This window comes from Ambystoma mexicanum, chromosome 6p (genome assembly GCF_040938575.1).
Source record: "Ambystoma mexicanum isolate Mex_15411 chromosome 6p, UKY_AmexF1_1, whole genome shotgun sequence".
NCBI lineage: Eukaryota > Metazoa > Chordata > Amphibia > Caudata > Ambystomatidae > Ambystoma > Ambystoma mexicanum.
In genome coordinates this window covers 1111713236-1111730081 of record NC_090935.1, presented here as the reverse complement: position 1 = coordinate 1111730081, position 16846 = coordinate 1111713236, and positions in this window count along the sequence as shown.

Sequence of the window (16846 nt, the reverse complement as noted above, 5' to 3'; positions counted from 1 at the left end):
TTTTCTACTTTCTTCAGATAGTGATGCTTCAGCTTTTTTCCCGTCACCCCGGCCTCGCGGACCAGGTCATGTGGGGTGCAATATTACATTGTGACCGATAAAATGTTACAGTGTTAGCATCTCGGGTTAGCTCATATCCGACTTTCTCATGGGAACGCGCTCGCAGCGGATCTACCAGGGCTACTGCGGCGGCAGAGATGCATGACAGGCCCTCCAAAGGTGGGGGCCTCGTTACAGTGTGCTGAACTCACGCCATGTTTGCTAAACAAGATGGCTTCTAGGCCTAACTGAATTTTGGTATATGCAGGGAACGGATATGTGTGGGCAATGTCGTCGGCGGGTGACCCCTCCTCCACCTGGGCCCGGGTGGCATGAGGGGACGGCCACCGAGTCATGGTCCTCACCTGGGGAGAAGGCTGCAGGTGAGGAGTGCCTCGCGGCCAGTCCTCCCCTACATTTCCCCCCTTTCGTTACTAAAGTAACGAATTCTTTAGCTCTTCTAATCTTCTACTTTCTTGCTCCTCTATCACTGCGTCATCCCATGCAGGTGTTCCTTTTCTAGGCATCCAGGCTCTGCATACCCCCCTCAAGTTCTCACCTCTTCTAGCATACTCATCTGGGGTACATGTTAAATATATACAGTCACCAGTCCCTTCCAAGTCTACCCAGACCTCCTCATACCATTCCAGTTCCACATCTCGGGGTTCTTTGATAGTGGTGTGCCATAGTTTATCTACTATGTACTTATCACGGCACATAGGCACTAACTGGTATCTGGGAGTGTTATCTGGTCCTGTCTGTACATGTACTTCTTGTGTCGCCTTAATTGTACCACCAGAGTTGCCCATTGTCACCATCATCATTGCACCGTTAGGGACTGCATTAGCACAACATCGGAGGCCCACCTGGCACAGGCAGAACACCACGAGGAGGACCACCACAACTGGTATCAAGAACTTCATCGCCATTCCAAGCCATGAGGGAACCCAGGAGAAGATATTGTCGAACCATGAGCTATCTTTAGCCCCACCTTCCAGCTTCATCTTCTCTCCCAGGTTATGTACTGCTTCAATGACGTGGGACAGGGACCCATTTTCTGCGTCTTCAGAAGGTACGAACGTGCAGCACGCACTTCCTATTTTTCGGCAAACACCTCCATCGATTGCTGTTAGCAGGTCCAGAACATACCTGTTCTGCATGGTCATTAGTCGCAGAGCTCGTAGTTCCACCTTTATTATGTTGAACCCTTCTTCAGTGTCATTGGCCAGCTGAATCAGTTCCCACCGTGTGATCTGGAGCCATTTTGCATTTGCTCTTGCTTGGACACTTGAAACCAGTGAGGCAAAAAATGTTTCCACGGAGCTGAACAGGCGATACCTGTCTGGGATCTGTGCCAATAAATCGGATGACGCTTGTGATATGTAGTTTGATGCTCGCTTGTTCCGTGATAGCTCCTCTTCTTTCCCTCCGGAGGACAGGACATAGAGGTGTGCTTCTGCAGTGGGAGACGTCTCGTCCTTGTTCATGTTTCCTTGCGTCCTTTTATTTTCGTCGACGTGACTTTCTGGAATCACCATTAGGGCCGAATGCAAAGTGGCCATTGAGCAGCTGCCACTCCATGCCTGGGGAAGGTGCAAGTAAGCCTGATTCCCGCATACCCAGTATGTGTCCATTAGTGCTGCTGTTCCTTTTTTCATGTCTGGGATGGTGAGAGTTTTGTTACAGTTTTTGTTCGTTCCCATTGCCACTTTTCCTTCTCCCTTGAAACATAGTTCGTTTTGTATTTCACTTTGTAGCTTGAAGGGTTTCTCCATCGCTGTTACCCATGTTAGTTTAGAGATGTGTTCTTTCCATATTGGTAAGCACGTTTTTTCCATCCATCGCAGCTTGTCAGGTTGGACACCTCTCAGTGCTTCCGCTTTGCACAGTACTTCTTCATCTTTCCATTTGTTTTCTGAAAACAGCGTCCCTTGTATTGCAAAGAAAGGTTCTTTAGGACAGACCACTCCAGACGCTTTTGAATAGCACGTTTTGTTGTCCTGTATTATTTTGAAAGAGACATCGTGTGCTTGAAAGGTGTTCTTTATTCTACACAGTGTGAGATGAAGGAGACATTGGGCATCCACAATGGGCAATTCTCTTGGCAACAACACTTTGGGTGTACCTGATGCATGGGGGATGAGCGAACAGACATAGCAGCTTTCATTAGTTGTCTGTTTAGCTGTTGTACTCATATCTGCATACCATTTATTTGCTTGGTGGGGGTGTCGTGGGTCTTCCATCTTGTCTAATCCTAACCCATAATACTCATCATACCCCCTCCTGCTTGTCTCTCTTCTTCGCCTACTTCTCTCCCCCCTCCTATACCTTATAGTTTTGATAGGTGAAAGAATAGGCCCCCCTTTCTCATTCCCTTCCCCCTTTTCCAATTCTTCATATAGGAACTTGTGTTCTGTCATTGTAATTACTTTTCCATTTTCCTCAATAAACAACAAATCGCTGTTTTGTATCGGGGCGGGAAGGGTAGTGGGGCTGTTATATATTTCAGGTAGGGACATTGTGTCATTTTTCATATCTTTATCTTTTGCTTGTGACGGGGCAGCAGTGGGTGGTGCAGTGTAGTAACCCCATACAAGGCGCGATCCATCCCAGATCAAAAGATCACCTTCTTTAATATTCATATTTGTAATTGAATTCGTGCCAGGGGCAAGGGTGGTGTTACTCCCCCCTCCCCCCTCGTTCATCTCAGTAGAGATGAACGCTATGACCCAATGTGTCATTAGGCAAAATATTGAGATGAAGAACACAATAACACACATTGATAAACCGCATTCGTAGGAATATGTCAATCTATCTACTAACATTTCTCTAAATCTAACAAATCTATTAGTTGCAGGCTGCCCATTCGATGCCATAGTAAATCCTGTTTGAGACATAAAAGTGCATTAAGTACAAGCATGTAAACATTTATAACGTTGTGAAATTTTTTCGGCAAAGTATGGGAGTGGGTGAGGGAGGGGGTATGTCCACAGACAAGGTAACTTTACAAACATTACTATCCGTACATTATTTCATACATAAAGAGGAAAGTCGAGAGAGAGAGAGAGAGAGAAAAAAAGAAAACTTCTCCAAAACCCAAAAAAGGACCACAAAAACCTTCAAAAGTTGTAAAAAATTATATATATATATGTATATACACAGATTTATTTCAGTACACATGTCGTGCGCCATTCGCGTTCAGTGTTCATCACTTAATGCACACAAAATTCCCATCATCCATTCTGCACAACTTCATTGTCCGCAGTTGTCTGTGCCTCGTCCTGTACCTCACCTTCCACGGCGCTATAAGCTCTGCGTACGTCTGTCAAATGCACCCAGTATCGTAGGCCCTTTACCTTTACTGCTGTGGGTGTGCATAACACTACCTCATAAGGGCCATGGAAACGTGGCGCATTCCACCTTCGCACAAAACTTCGGACATATATAAGGTCACCAGGCATTAGTTGTAATGGTTTTTCAGGCATTGTCTCTGTTTCTGTTGTGTTCCCCTCCTCTCTTGTAGAGGGGGGGGCTAGTTGCTTTGCAATTACGCGCGCTGCCCGTGTCAGTTTTTTCAAGTACTCTGTGAACTCCTCTCCCAATATCGCTGCACTTCTGTGTGCATCAGAACGTTCACGGAGAGGTGAATGCGCTGTGTGCATTCTCCTTCCCGTGACGATCTCATGCGGGGACAAATGGTGGTCTTTACTTGGCTGATTTCGTAACTCGAACAAGGCCAAAGGCAGGCAGTACATCCAGGTCTTTTTAAGGGAAAAACACAGTTTTGACAATCTGCTTTTTAACAGACCGTTCATCTTTTCCACTACGCCATTACTTTGAGGATGATAAATCGAACATAATTTGTGCTTTATTCCCAATAGGGTAGTCACTTCCTTGAATAGTTCATTAACAAAATGCGTGCCGTTATCTGAGCGAATAACTTCGCAAATCCCCCAGCGCGGGAACACTTCCCGCACTAGGAACTTCGCGGCGCCCTTCGCATCAGGGCGCGCACAGGGGCCTGCCTCCACCCATCTCGAAAATGGACATACAACCACAATCATGTAGCGAGCCCCGTTACATCTTTCTCCCATGTCTACATAATCAATGTGGAGCTCTCTGAATGGGCCATTTGGTTTGGGTATCGTTCCTCTCAGTGTGCGCAATGTCATACCTGAGTTGTAAATCTGACATGTCGTGCATTCTAAAGCCAGTCTTGTGACATGTTCATGGAGGCAAGGTGCAAACCAATCTTCTTGTATCTCTGCCATTATGTGTTGCTTTGCGTTATGTGCGGGAAAGTGTAGTTGTTGGAATGCTATTTCTAACAATGTAACTGGCATTACCGCTTTTCCTGAACTTTTTTGTCGCCACAACAAATCAGTCGGCGATTTGCTGCATCCCCTTTTAGTCCACAGCAATTTTTCTTCTGCACTAGCTCCCTCTTGCAGCTCTATTATTTCCTGTGTGGGCATCATGTTGTATCCTGTGGGGACCTCTTGGCTTGCTGTGTGGTGCAACATGTACCCTCCCACTACACCTTTCTGTAAATACGAAGCTTCTTTGGCAGCGGCGTCTGCTGCCGCGTTCCCCAAAGATATAAAATCTGTATTTGTGGTGTGGGCTTGGCATTTTACGATGGCCACTGCCGTGGGGTCTTGCAGAGCCTCAATCAGTTCTTTCAATAGTTCTGCATGCTGAACTGGTGTTCCATCTGCTCGTCGGAACCCTCTCCGCCCCCACCGTGCCAACCCGCCGTGTACTGTCGTTGTCATGTATGCTGAGTCGGTATATATTGTCACTGCGCACCCCTTGGCGGCATGCAATGCTTCTATTAACGCAATTAGTTCTGCTGCTTGGGCTGAATAGTGGGATGGGAGGCGGTGTTGCACTAGTGTCTCGTATTCATCTTCCTCTAATCGTACAACTGCCATACCCACATGTTTCTCTCCTGTCTCCATATTTATTGATGCTGAACCCGTCCACGAAATACACCTCTCCCTCGTTCAGGGCATTCTCAAAAATCACTTGATCCTGACCTTCGTCACCTGTGAACGTAGCGCAGTTGTGGTTTTGCATGTCCTCTACGGTGCACGCCTCTGTGATGAATGTGGCTGGGTTCACTGTTTTACATCTTACTATGTGGATGTTTGCGCTGGACAGTATTATTTCATATGCTGTGGCGCGTTGTGTTGTCAATGTGCTCTTTGATCGCTCTAATATTGCAAAGAGTGAGTGTTCCACAAACAGTGTCACAGGACAGCCCATCACTATCGTGGCACTTTTCTCAATCGCGAACGCGGCTGCAGCTAGAGATTGCTCGCACGCGAAATGACCTTGCATTACTGCGTCTAGGGTGCCACTATAGTAAGCCAGTGGTTTGTGCCCTAACGATGTCTTTTGTGTCAATACTGCTGTCATCAGTGTTCCTTTGCAGTGTGAAAATAAGAAGAATTCGCGCCCATAATCTTGATTTGCCAGTACTGGAGCGCTTGATATCAGCTCTTTTAGTGAGTCAAATGCTGTGTTCATCTCTTCTGTCCATTCTATGTGTTTGTTTTCCTGCTGTGCCTCTTTTAGTGCCTGTAACAAGGGCCTCGTGTATGCTGCATAATCCAATATCCATGCTCGGCAATAATTGCACATACCCAGAAATTTCTGCATCTCTTTTACTGTTTTGGGCTCCCCAACTGCTCTAATCGCCTGTGCCCTGTCTGGTATGATCCGCTTGCCATCCTTTGATATTAGCTGTCCCAAGTATAGGACCTCTGTCAGACAGTATTGTAACTTCCCCTTGTCCACCTTGTACCCTTTATTGGCCAATAATGTCAGGAGTGTTATTGAGTCCTTTCTACACTCTTCCTCAGTTTGTGCACAGATCAATAAATCATCAACGTACTGAATCACTGTGCTTTCTACAGACAAATTCCCCAGATCTTCATGTAGTACCCTGTTGAATATGCTTGGGCTCTCGCAATATCCTTGTGGTAGTCTGCAGTGTTCGAACCTCCTCCCCCCTAGTGTAAACGCTGTTAAGTACCTGCTCTCCTCTGCTAAGGGAATCGAGAAAAATGCATTTTTTAAGTCAATAACTGTGAAGTGAGATGCCGTTTTCGGAATGTTGCACAGTATTGTTGATGGGTTCGGGACTAAAGGGAACTCCTTCTGAATCACGTCATTGAGTGGGCGTAAATCCTGTATCATCCTCCATGAACCTCCCTTCGCCTTTTTAATCGGGTAAATGCATGTGTTGCATGGGGAGTTTGAGGGCACTATTATTCCTTGTGCTAGCAGTGCATCTAGTGTCTCTCTGATCCCTTCTTCTGCTTCGCGTGACAATGGATATTGTTTTACCCGGGGTATAATTGCTCCCGGTTTCAGTTTTATTACCACAGGCTGAACCCCATGTAATAACCCCACGTCATGGGGGCCATTTGTCCATATGTTAGTGGGTACTAACCTCATGTCGTCATCAAAAAATGCATGTGGTGCTCCTACTACTGCCATTAATTCAACTTTAGTTTTTCTGGCTGTAACTACAATGTCACACGGCATTGCTAGTTCCATCACTATTTCGCCATCTGTCTCAGTGTCTGAAAATAGCTCCTCGTCCGAGAGCTCCCTCAGTGGGATATTTGCATTTGTACACAGTACTGTCCGCCACTCACATCCTTCCATGTCAACGCCAATCACACATATTCTGTTTGCTGACACGTGTACTGCGTGTAAATCCAACGATATCACTGACCCGAGAGCAGTGTCGGGGCTTGCTATGGGGCGGAAGAGGAATTCGGCTGGAATCCTCCAATCCATCCTTTTTAGTTCTGGTACTATGAGAGCCAATGTTCTCATGCCCTCAACAAACATCTCCTCGTTTCTTGGTAACCCTCTGATCTCTTGCATAATTGTGTGGCCGTGTATTACTGCTAATATGCGGAGGGGGCATATGCCTGGCGTCGAACATACGATACCGCTCCCTGTGAATGATATTGTCATATTTAGTTTGCTTAAGAGATCTCTCCCCAGCAAATTAATGGGAGAGTGTTCATAGTACAGTAAGGGTGCTTTCACTGTTTTACCCCCCACTGTCACATCCAATGCTTCTGTGTAAGGAACTTCAATTACAGCCCCAGAGAACCCCTGCGTCTCTAACGTTCTATTAGATAACGGGAACCGGCCCTCTCTAATGCATGATTTCTCCGCTCCCGAATCCACCATGAATATGAACTGCTTGTCTCCTATCTGCGCTCCTATCAATGGTTCCTCTGATGCATTGTGGGTCGTAGATAGTACTGGACACGCAAGTGCTCTCTGTGGGCTGTCCTATGCGGGGTGTCTCATTGCCCCCCCTTGATCAAAAATGTTCCCCGAAACTACTGACACCCCGCTGTAAGGTGCGGGAGCAGGCGCTCCGTTAGCTACTGTGGCGAAAGTGTTACCTGGCGTGTATTGCATATTGTCATTATTCTGTGGGTGGTTTTGTGTCCTGTACTGATGTCCGTGTAGTTGTGCGTTACTTCTTTGTCCTACATTTTCTGGTTGTTGGTATTGTCCCATGGGGAGGCCGTAGGGGCTTCCTGGGTGGGGGTGACCGTACTGTTCTGTCTCCTGGAACCCGTTGTTTTGTCTGCTCCTGCACTCTCTTGAGTAGTGCCCCCATCTCCCACAATTCCAGCAGCTCCCCTGTGGACCTCTGGGACCCTGCCACCCATTACCTCCCATTCCTCCATACCCTTGTCCTCCTCTTCGGCCCCGGTACCCACCTCTTCCCCCTCTTGGGGCCCACTCTTGCCACGTTGGACCTCCGTTCTGCTCCTGCTCAGTCCACTGTCGTTGTCCTTGTCCTGCCCAATTTGCTGCTATTCTTCCTTGTATTGCTATTTGCCCCTCCTCTCCTTCGTCTCCCTCCCTCATGAGTGGGAGCCCTGCTACCGCTGCTGCAACCTTCACCAGTTTTGATTGTACCAACTTCGCCTCGTCTGCCAACCTTTTCTGTGCTACTTCCCTCTCTCTCTCTTTGATCCTTTTGCAATGGTGCACTATTATACTTTGGATCTCTGGCCACCCCTTCGCCTCAACGCCCGCTATCTTATCGAGTGCCTTCTGCACCTCTTTTGGGAGCCCTCTCTTAATGATAAAATAAAATAGAGATGTGGATTGGTGCCAGGGCGTGCCCGTTTCCGCTCTCCACATCTCCTGCACCCGGAGAATGTAATCCATAGCATCCTCCCCGTCATTCATTGTACATTGCATTACTGACTGTAAATCAGGGGTATCTGGGAATGTCTCCCGCAGTGCGTCCCACACCCTTGCTCGTACTGTATTAAAGGAAGCCCCATCATGACGATCACAATCTAACGTCACGGCCGGGAAACCAGCCTTAGCCCATACTCTGTCCGCTTGATCTCCTACTGCGGTTACTAGTAGGCTTTTCACATCGCCTACTGCCAACGGTATGCCGGCGGTATGTTTCTCAAATGCATATATCCACTTGCTCGCCCCTCCTGACAGCTGGGGCAATAATTTCATTAAATTAGCCTTATCCATCTGAGCCCATGGTATATAGTTTGGTCTCCCCCCTCCTCTGTGTATCAATGGAAGTTGTAACTTCCCTTTTGCAGTTGCACCCTCCCTTTCCTTAGTCGCTGCTGACTCCAATGACGCCATCTTCCCCACCCTATTCCTTAGTCGTCCCATCCATTCGTCGTCTATAGTCCCTAGCGAACATGCACCGTCCACCTCCTCGCTTTCCCCTCCCACTGCCATACTCAACCTATCACTGTCATCCAACCCTCCTCTGACATCACATAACAAGTCCTCTCTGATCCCTCTTTCTCGTGATACATCGCCAATGCTCCCTTCTACTGCTCCTACCTCTATTATTCGTGTCGGTTCTTCCTCAATTCTGAACAGTATTTCCCCCTTTTTCCATCCTTCCTCAATTTGTCTACCTTCGCTCGACGCTCTAGACGTGCGTCCTGATTGTGTGGGGGCGCACGCTGTGCGCTCACATATGTCTTTTATTCTTGAGAGTTCATCCCTTGCCACAGTAAGCCTCGACTCTAAGTCACTCGTTAGCTTCTCTATATCCACCCTCTGTGTGCTTCCCTGGGCGCGCTCTCTGGTGCTTTCGTATGGCGGGGGGGCTGTTGGTCTTTGTGGTGTACCAGTTGTGGGGGGAGGCACATACGTAGGGTCGCTGTATCCTGCTGCGGGGGCTGGTTTAGGTAATATCGGGTACAAACTAATCACCTCCGCAGGTTGTGCTGTACTTGGCTGTTCCTTTTCCTCTCTTGGAATCATCAGTGGATTATCTGTGGTGGAAGGTAGATCAATATTTGGTGCCGGAGCTTTGGGTGGGGGTACTTCCTCAAACAATCTCCAGAGGTCTAATATCTCCTTCCTATTTTGCCATTGTTTCCCCTTATACTTGAGGCTAATGCATGCTCGTACCATATCAAGAACGCTTTTGTCAAAAGACCCTCCCTCGGGCCAAATCTGGGGCAGACCCTCCCCTTTCAATTCTGTTACCCATTGATCGTGATATTTATTTATTCGTTCAGCGTATCCCGGTAAGCTCTTACAAATATGTGACAAGGGAGTTTCGGCCCCCATCCTCTAAATCACTAACACAGCCGTGTCCACCTTCTTTACTTTTAGTTAGGTGTAGATATGTGTATGTATACCTTTATGGCACAGACAAGAGCGGACGTCTCAAATATTATCACCCAAGTTTATTCACTGCGCAAATCCTTTCTCACTCACCATAGCTCATCTCCTTCCCATTCCCATACACTCTCATGTGATTCCGCTTGCAACTGATCAAGTACTAGTTATGGTCAACACTCTCTGGCGCCACCTCGCGGTCAACCGGTCGTCTCCAACACTCACACGGTGCGCGCACCCATCACAATGCTTTTCCACTCACACCTCGTCTTATTTCCTCCCTTTCCTCCCTGGCCAGCTGTCCCTGTTTTTCTGCTAAGGTTGCTATGTTCACGTCTGTACGTGCCACTACTTAGTCCCCACTCCTCAAAATGTGCTCCCTATTTTATAGTTCTTCTACAAGTATATTTATCTTATACCCTTTTCGCTTTCTTCCCCTGCCCCGTGGAATGGAAAAAAGAAATAGAGAGAGTAGCAATCACTAAAAAATATTCCCGGTGTCTCCTTTTGCCAGACACCAATAACTTATTTCTTACTTCTTCATATATTCCCAGTACTAGTTTAGATAGCACTATGCGGCGCCGCCTTCCACCCCCTTTCGGAGCTAGGTTTCCGTCACTTCTACCACTTCACTTATTTCTCACTCCTAATGGCCATATGCAAAGAAAAGATAAAGAAAGTTTCAAGACCCGTCTTTAGTAGACCCCCGTTATTCTTCTCCTCTACCTGTCCCCGTTCTCCTGTTCACAGTTTCCCCTCCCTTCCCCTTTACGATCGCTCGCACTCAGTACTCACGTGCCCGTCTTGAACCGATAGTCTCCGAAACTGGGTCCGTCCAGGCGGTGTCACCGGTAACTCAACGGTCAGCCCCTGGCTCCGGCGAGCGGCACTCAAAGGGGATTTTTTTCCAATCGGGATCCCGTACCCTTTCTCATTGAGTGCGCACTTCTTATTGTGCCGGTCGCCGTTGGCGGGCAGCCTCCCGGAGCCGGCTCACCGTGCGTATCCCTTCTCGACCGGAGATTCTCGTGCCACAAGGGGGTCGTTAGAAAGGAGTTAGGAAAAATAATTTGGAGATATCACGCTATCGGGGTCACCACTGAAAGGAAGCGCCCCCAATTTCAGCACGATCCTCCCCGCAATGAGAGACAATAAGGGACTCTCCCGTAGTGGGAATAAGACCAAGACAGAGTGCGGGTGAGCGTAAGTGGGAGTTTATCCAAAGAATAGGGCATGCAAAGAACTCTGCAACCTCCGAGAGCGCTCTGTCTGACAATCGCAAAGACAGGCGTATTTCTAATACAAAAAAACGTCATCAGAACCTACACACTATAGGGGGCACAAGTTAATTGGGATTGGGTGGCGTCGACTAACTATAGGTGTTGCTGCAGCGTGGTTGGTCTTGGCGTGAGGACGTCACTGGTCAGCCTCGTGGGTTGGGTTGGGCCTGGCAGGCCAGCTTGAGGTCATCCGAGCGGTGTTGGTATGCTGGGGCAGCCTGTGACAAAGATGAATACCTTTCCTGACTCGTTTGCCCTAGGCCATGCACACTGCAGTTATTCAAGAAACGACATCTAAGTTCATCAATAAATCGCTCGGCAGTTTGTCTTATAAAATAAACGCAACACATGAGGAATGCACCTCTTGAGAGGTCCGGTGATTGTCGGTTGGGGTGAGATTTACCTGTGTCCTATTGACCGGTATTTTAGGTCGAGGGGCTGAGTTCTGGGGCCTGAGCCGAATGGTACATGCCTGTCTGCCGCGTTAGAAGTTATTATATAAATGGGTCTCTGTGTCTTGTCCCAGTGATGGGGGTCGTTCTTGGGGTGGTCTAGGGGGAGGGTTGTGGACTTTACGAGAGGGTGCTGGTAGATCAGTGGATTCAAAACGTGGGTTTATTACCGTGCTGTAAATAACACAGGTGGCGGGCTGTGGCCTTGGGTGCGGTACCGGGGCCTCTGACTCTCTGAAGCGGCTCCAGCTTGGTTGGGGGAGGTGAAAGAGCGCGGCACAGGCCTTAGCTTCCTTATCTGGCAGGCTTGGTAGGGTGGGAGGGAGAATGGCCTTGCATATATTCACAAAGGTTTTTTCCTCGTGCGTTGCTAACTTTTGAATGCAGAACTTTTATAATGTTCCGCCTTATTTTGATGTTATTTAAACACACATATATATTTTCATTTCGTTACACATTTCTTTAATACAGTCGGTCCGAGTACCTTTTCGTTACCTAACATTATATTTACTACATGGTGTGATTATTTTATGTACATTAAACGTTACACGAGGTAGCTCTAGGTTATGGCCTACAGAAATTGATGCTCGCTGCTTTAGGTGATTAAGAAAACATATATGAAAATTGTAAGAACACTTATACAAGAAAAGGCTATGCATTTGGTCGACATCTTTCTCTGTGGTTATAGCAGCACTAGTCCAGACCTGGGGTGGTATCATGTAACGTTACATCTTTATGGTTTATTCACAGTTTACAGGCTCTGTTCAAACCGAGGTAGTTCGTTAATACCAATACTTGAATTATTTTCTACTTTCTTCAGATAGTGATGCTTCAGCTTTTTTCCCGTCACCCCGGCCTCGCGGACCAGGTCATGTGGGGTGCAATATTACATTGTGACCGATAAAATGTTACAGTGTTAGCATCTCGGGTTAGCTCATATCCGACTTTCTCATGGGAACGCGCTCGCAGCGGATCTACCAGGGCTACTGCGGCGGCAGAGATGCATGACAGGCCCTCCAAAGGTGGGGGCCTCGTTACAGTGTGCTGAACTCACGCCATGTTTGCTAAACAAGATGGCTTCTAGGCCTAACTGAATTTTGGTATATGCAGGGAACGGATATGTGTGGGCAATGTCGTCGGCGGGTAACCCCTCCTCCACCTGGGCCCGGGTGGCATGAGGGGACGGCCACCGAGTCATGGTCCTCACCTGGGGAGAAGGCTGCAGGTGAGGAGGGCCTCGCGGCCAGTCCTCCCCTACACTGTCTAGCCAGCTGCGGGAGATAGTCTTGTGCCAGCATGCTGCACGACTGAGGCGGATGCTTTCACAGGTGCAGGTCCTCCTAACTCTTCCTGGAACTGTGCCTCTTCAGGAGACTACGACCACTGCAGAAGTATCCCTTTGCAGCCAGCTGCGGGAGATAGTCTTGTGCCAGCATGCTGCACGACTGAGGTGGATGCTTTGCACAGGCGCAGGTCCTCCCAACTCGTCATGGAACTGTGCCCCTTCAGGAGACTCAGTCCACTGCAGAAGTATCACTGTGCAGCCAGCTGCGGGAGATAGTCTTGTGGCAGCATGCTGCACGACTGAGGCGGATGCTTTCCACAGGTCCAGGTCCACCCAACTCTTCATGGAACTGTGCCCCTTCAGGAGACTCAGGCCACTGCAGAAGTATCCCTGTGCAGTCAGCTGCGGGAGATAGTCTTGTGCCAGCATGCTGCACGACTGAGGCGGATGCTTTCACAGGTGCAGGTCCTCCCAACTCTTCCTGGAACTGTGCCCCTTCAGGAGACTCAGGCCACTGCAGAAGTATCCCTGTGCAGCCGCTGCGGGAGATAGTCTTGTGCCAGCATGCTGCACGACTGAGGCGGATGCTTTCCACAGGTGCAGGTCCTCTCAACTCTTCATGGAACTGTGCCCCTTCAGGAGACTCAGGCCACTGCAGAAGTATCCCTGTGCAGCCAGCTGCGGGAGATAGTCTTGTGCCAGCATGCTGCACGACTGAGGTGGATGCTTTGCACAGGCGCAGGTCCTCCCAACTCGTCATGGAACTGTGCCCCTTCAGGAGACTCAGTCCACTGCAGAAGTATCACTGTGCAGCCAGCTGCGGGAGATAGTCTTGTGGCAGCATGCTGCACGACTGAGGCGGATGCTTTCCACAGGTCCAGGTCCACCCAACTCTTCATGGAACTGTGCCCCTTCAGGAGACTCAGGCCACTGCAGAAGTATCCCTGTGCAGTCAGCTGCGGGAGTTAGTCTTGTGCCAGCATGCTGCACGACTGAGGCGGATGCTTTCACAGGTGCAGGTCCTCCCAACTCTTCCTGGAACTGTGCCCCTTCAGGAGACTCAGGCCACTGCAGAAGTATCCCTGTGCAGCCGCTGCGGGAGATAGTCTTGTGCCAGCATGCTGCACGACTGAGGCAGATGCTTTCAACAGGTCCAGGTCCACCCAACTCTTCATGGAACTGTGCCCCTTCAGGAGACTCAGGGCACTGCAGATGTATCCCTGTGCAGTCAGCTGCGGGAGATAGTCTTGTGCCAGCATGCTGCACGACTGAGGCGGATGCTTTCACAGGTGCAGGTCCTCCTAACTCTTCCTGGAACTGTGCCCCTTCAGGAGACTACGACCACTGCAGAAGTATCCCTGTGCAGCCAGCAGCGGGAGATAGTCTTGTGGCAGCATGCTGCACGACTGAGGCGGATGCTTTCCACAGGTGCAGGTCCTCCCAACTCTTCATGGAACTGTGCCCCTTCAGGAGACTCAGGCCACTGCAGAAGTATCCCTGTGCAGCCAGCTGCGGGAGATAGTCTTGTGCCAGCATGCTGTACGACTGAGGTGGATGCTTTGCACAGGCACAGGTCCTCCCAACTCGTCATGGAACTGTGCCCCTTCAGGAAACTCAGTCCACTGCAGAAGTATCACTGTGCAGCCAGCTGCGGGAGATAGTCTTGTGCAAGCATGCTGCACGACTGAGGCGGATGCTTTCCACAGGCGCAGGTCCTCCCAACTCTTCATGGAACTGTGCCCCTTCAGGAGACTCAGGCCACTGCAGAAGTATCCCTGTGCAGCCAGCTGCGGGAGATAGTCTTGTGCAAGCATGCTGCACGACTGAGGCGGATGCTTTCCACAGGTGCAGGTCCTCCCAACTCTTCATGGAACTGTGCCCCTTCAGGAGACTCAGGCCACTGCAGAAGTATCCCTGTGCAGCCGGCTGCGGGAGATAGTCTTGTGCCAGCATGCTGCACGACTGAGGCGGATGCTTTCCACAGGTGCAGGTCCTCCCAACTCTTCATGGAACTGTGCCCCTTCAGGAGACTCAGTCCACTGCAGAAGTATCCCTGTGCAGCCAGCTGCGGGAGATAGTCTTGTGCAAGCATGCTGCACGACTGAGGCGGATGCTTTCCACAGGTGCAGGTCCTCCCAACTCTTCATGGAACTGTGCCCCTTCAGGAGACTCAGGCCACTGCAGAAGTATCCCTGTGCAGCCAGCTGCGGGAGATAGTCTTCTGCCAGCATGCTGCACGACTGACGCGGATGCTTTCCACAGGTGCAGGTCTTCCCAACTCTTCATGGAACTGTGCCCCTTCAGGAGACTCAGTCCACTGCAGAAGTATCACTGTGCAGACAGCTGCGGGAGATAGTCTTGTGGCAGCATGCTGCACGACTGAGGCGGATGCTTTCCACAGGTCCAGGTCCACCCAACTCTTCATGGAACTGTGCCCCTTCAGGAGACTCAGGCCACTGCAGAAGTATCCCTGTGCAGTCAGCTGCGGGAGATAGTCTTGTGCCAGCATGCTGCACGACTGAGGCGGATGCTTTCACAGGTGCAGGTCCTCCCAACTCTTCCTGGAACTGTGCCCCTTCGGGAGACTCAGGCCACTGCAGAAGTATCCCTGTGCAGCCGCTGCGGGAGATAGTCTTGTGCCAGCATGCTGCACGACTGAGGCGGATGCTTTCCACAGGTGCAGGTCCTCTCAACTCTTCATGGAACTGTGCCCCTTCAGGAGACTCAGGCCACTGCAGAAGTATCCCTGTGCAGCCAGCTGCGGGAGATAGTCTTGTGCCAGCATGCTGCACGACTGAGGTGGATGCTTTGCACAGGCGCAGGTCCTCCCAACTCGTCATGGAACTGTGCCCCTTCAGGAGACTCAGTCCACTGCAGAAGTATCACTGTGCAGCCAGCTGCGGGAGATAGTCTTGTGGCAGCATGCTGCACGACTGAGGCGGATGCTTTCCACAGGTCCAGGTCCACCCAACTCTTCATGGAACTGTGCCCCTTCAGGAGACTCAGGCCACTGCAGAAGTATCCCTGTGCAGTCAGCTGCGGGAGATAGTCTTGTGCCAGCATGCTGCACGACTGAGGCGGATGCTTTCACAGGTGCAGGTCCTCCCAACTCTTCCTGGAACTGTGCCCCTTCAGGAGACTCAGGCCACTGCAGAAGTATCCCTGTGCAGCCGCTGCGGGAGATAGTCTTGTGCCAGCATGCTGCACGACTGAGGCAGATGCTTTCAACAGGTCCAGGTCCACCCAACTCTTCATGGAACTGTGCCCCTTCAGGAGACTCAGGGCACTGTAGATGTATCCCTGTGCAGTCAGCTGCGGGAGATAGTCTTGTGCCAGCATGCTGCACGACTGAGGCGGATGCTTTCACAGGTGCAGGTCCTCCTAACTCTTCCTGGAACTGTGCCCCTTCAGGAGACTACGACCACTGCAGAAGTATCCCTGTGCAGCCAGCAGCGGGAGATAGTCTTGTGGCAGCATGCTGCACGACTGAGGCGGATGCTTTCCACAGGTGCAGGTCCTCCCAACTCTTCATGGAACTGTGCCCCTTCAGGAGACTCAGGCCACTGCAGAAGTATCCCTGTGCAGCCAGCTGCGGGAGATAGTCTTGTGCCAGCATGCTGCACGACTGAGGTGGATGCTTTGCACAGGCACAGGTCCTCCCAACTCGTCATGGAACTGTGCCCCTTCAGGAAAATCAGTCCACTGCAGAAGTATCACTGTGCAGCCAGCTGCGGGAGATAGTCTTGTGCAAGCATGCTGCACGACTGAGGCGGATGCTTTCCACAGGCGCAGGTCCTCCCAACTCTTCATGGAACTGTGCCCCTTCAGGAGACTCAGGCCACTGCAGAAGTATCCCTGTGCAGCCAGCTGCGGGAGATAGTCTTGTGCAAGCATGCTGCACGACTGAGGCGGATGCTTTCCACAGGTGCAGGTCCTCCCAACTCTTCATGGAACTGTGCCCCTTCAGGAGACTCAGGCCACTGCAGAAGTATCCCTGTGCAGCCGGCTGCGGGAGATAGTCTTGTGCCAGCATGCTGCACGACTGAGGCGGATGCTTTCCACAGGTGCAGGTCCTCCCAACTCTTCATGGAACTGTGCCCCTTCAGGAGACTCAGTCCACTGCA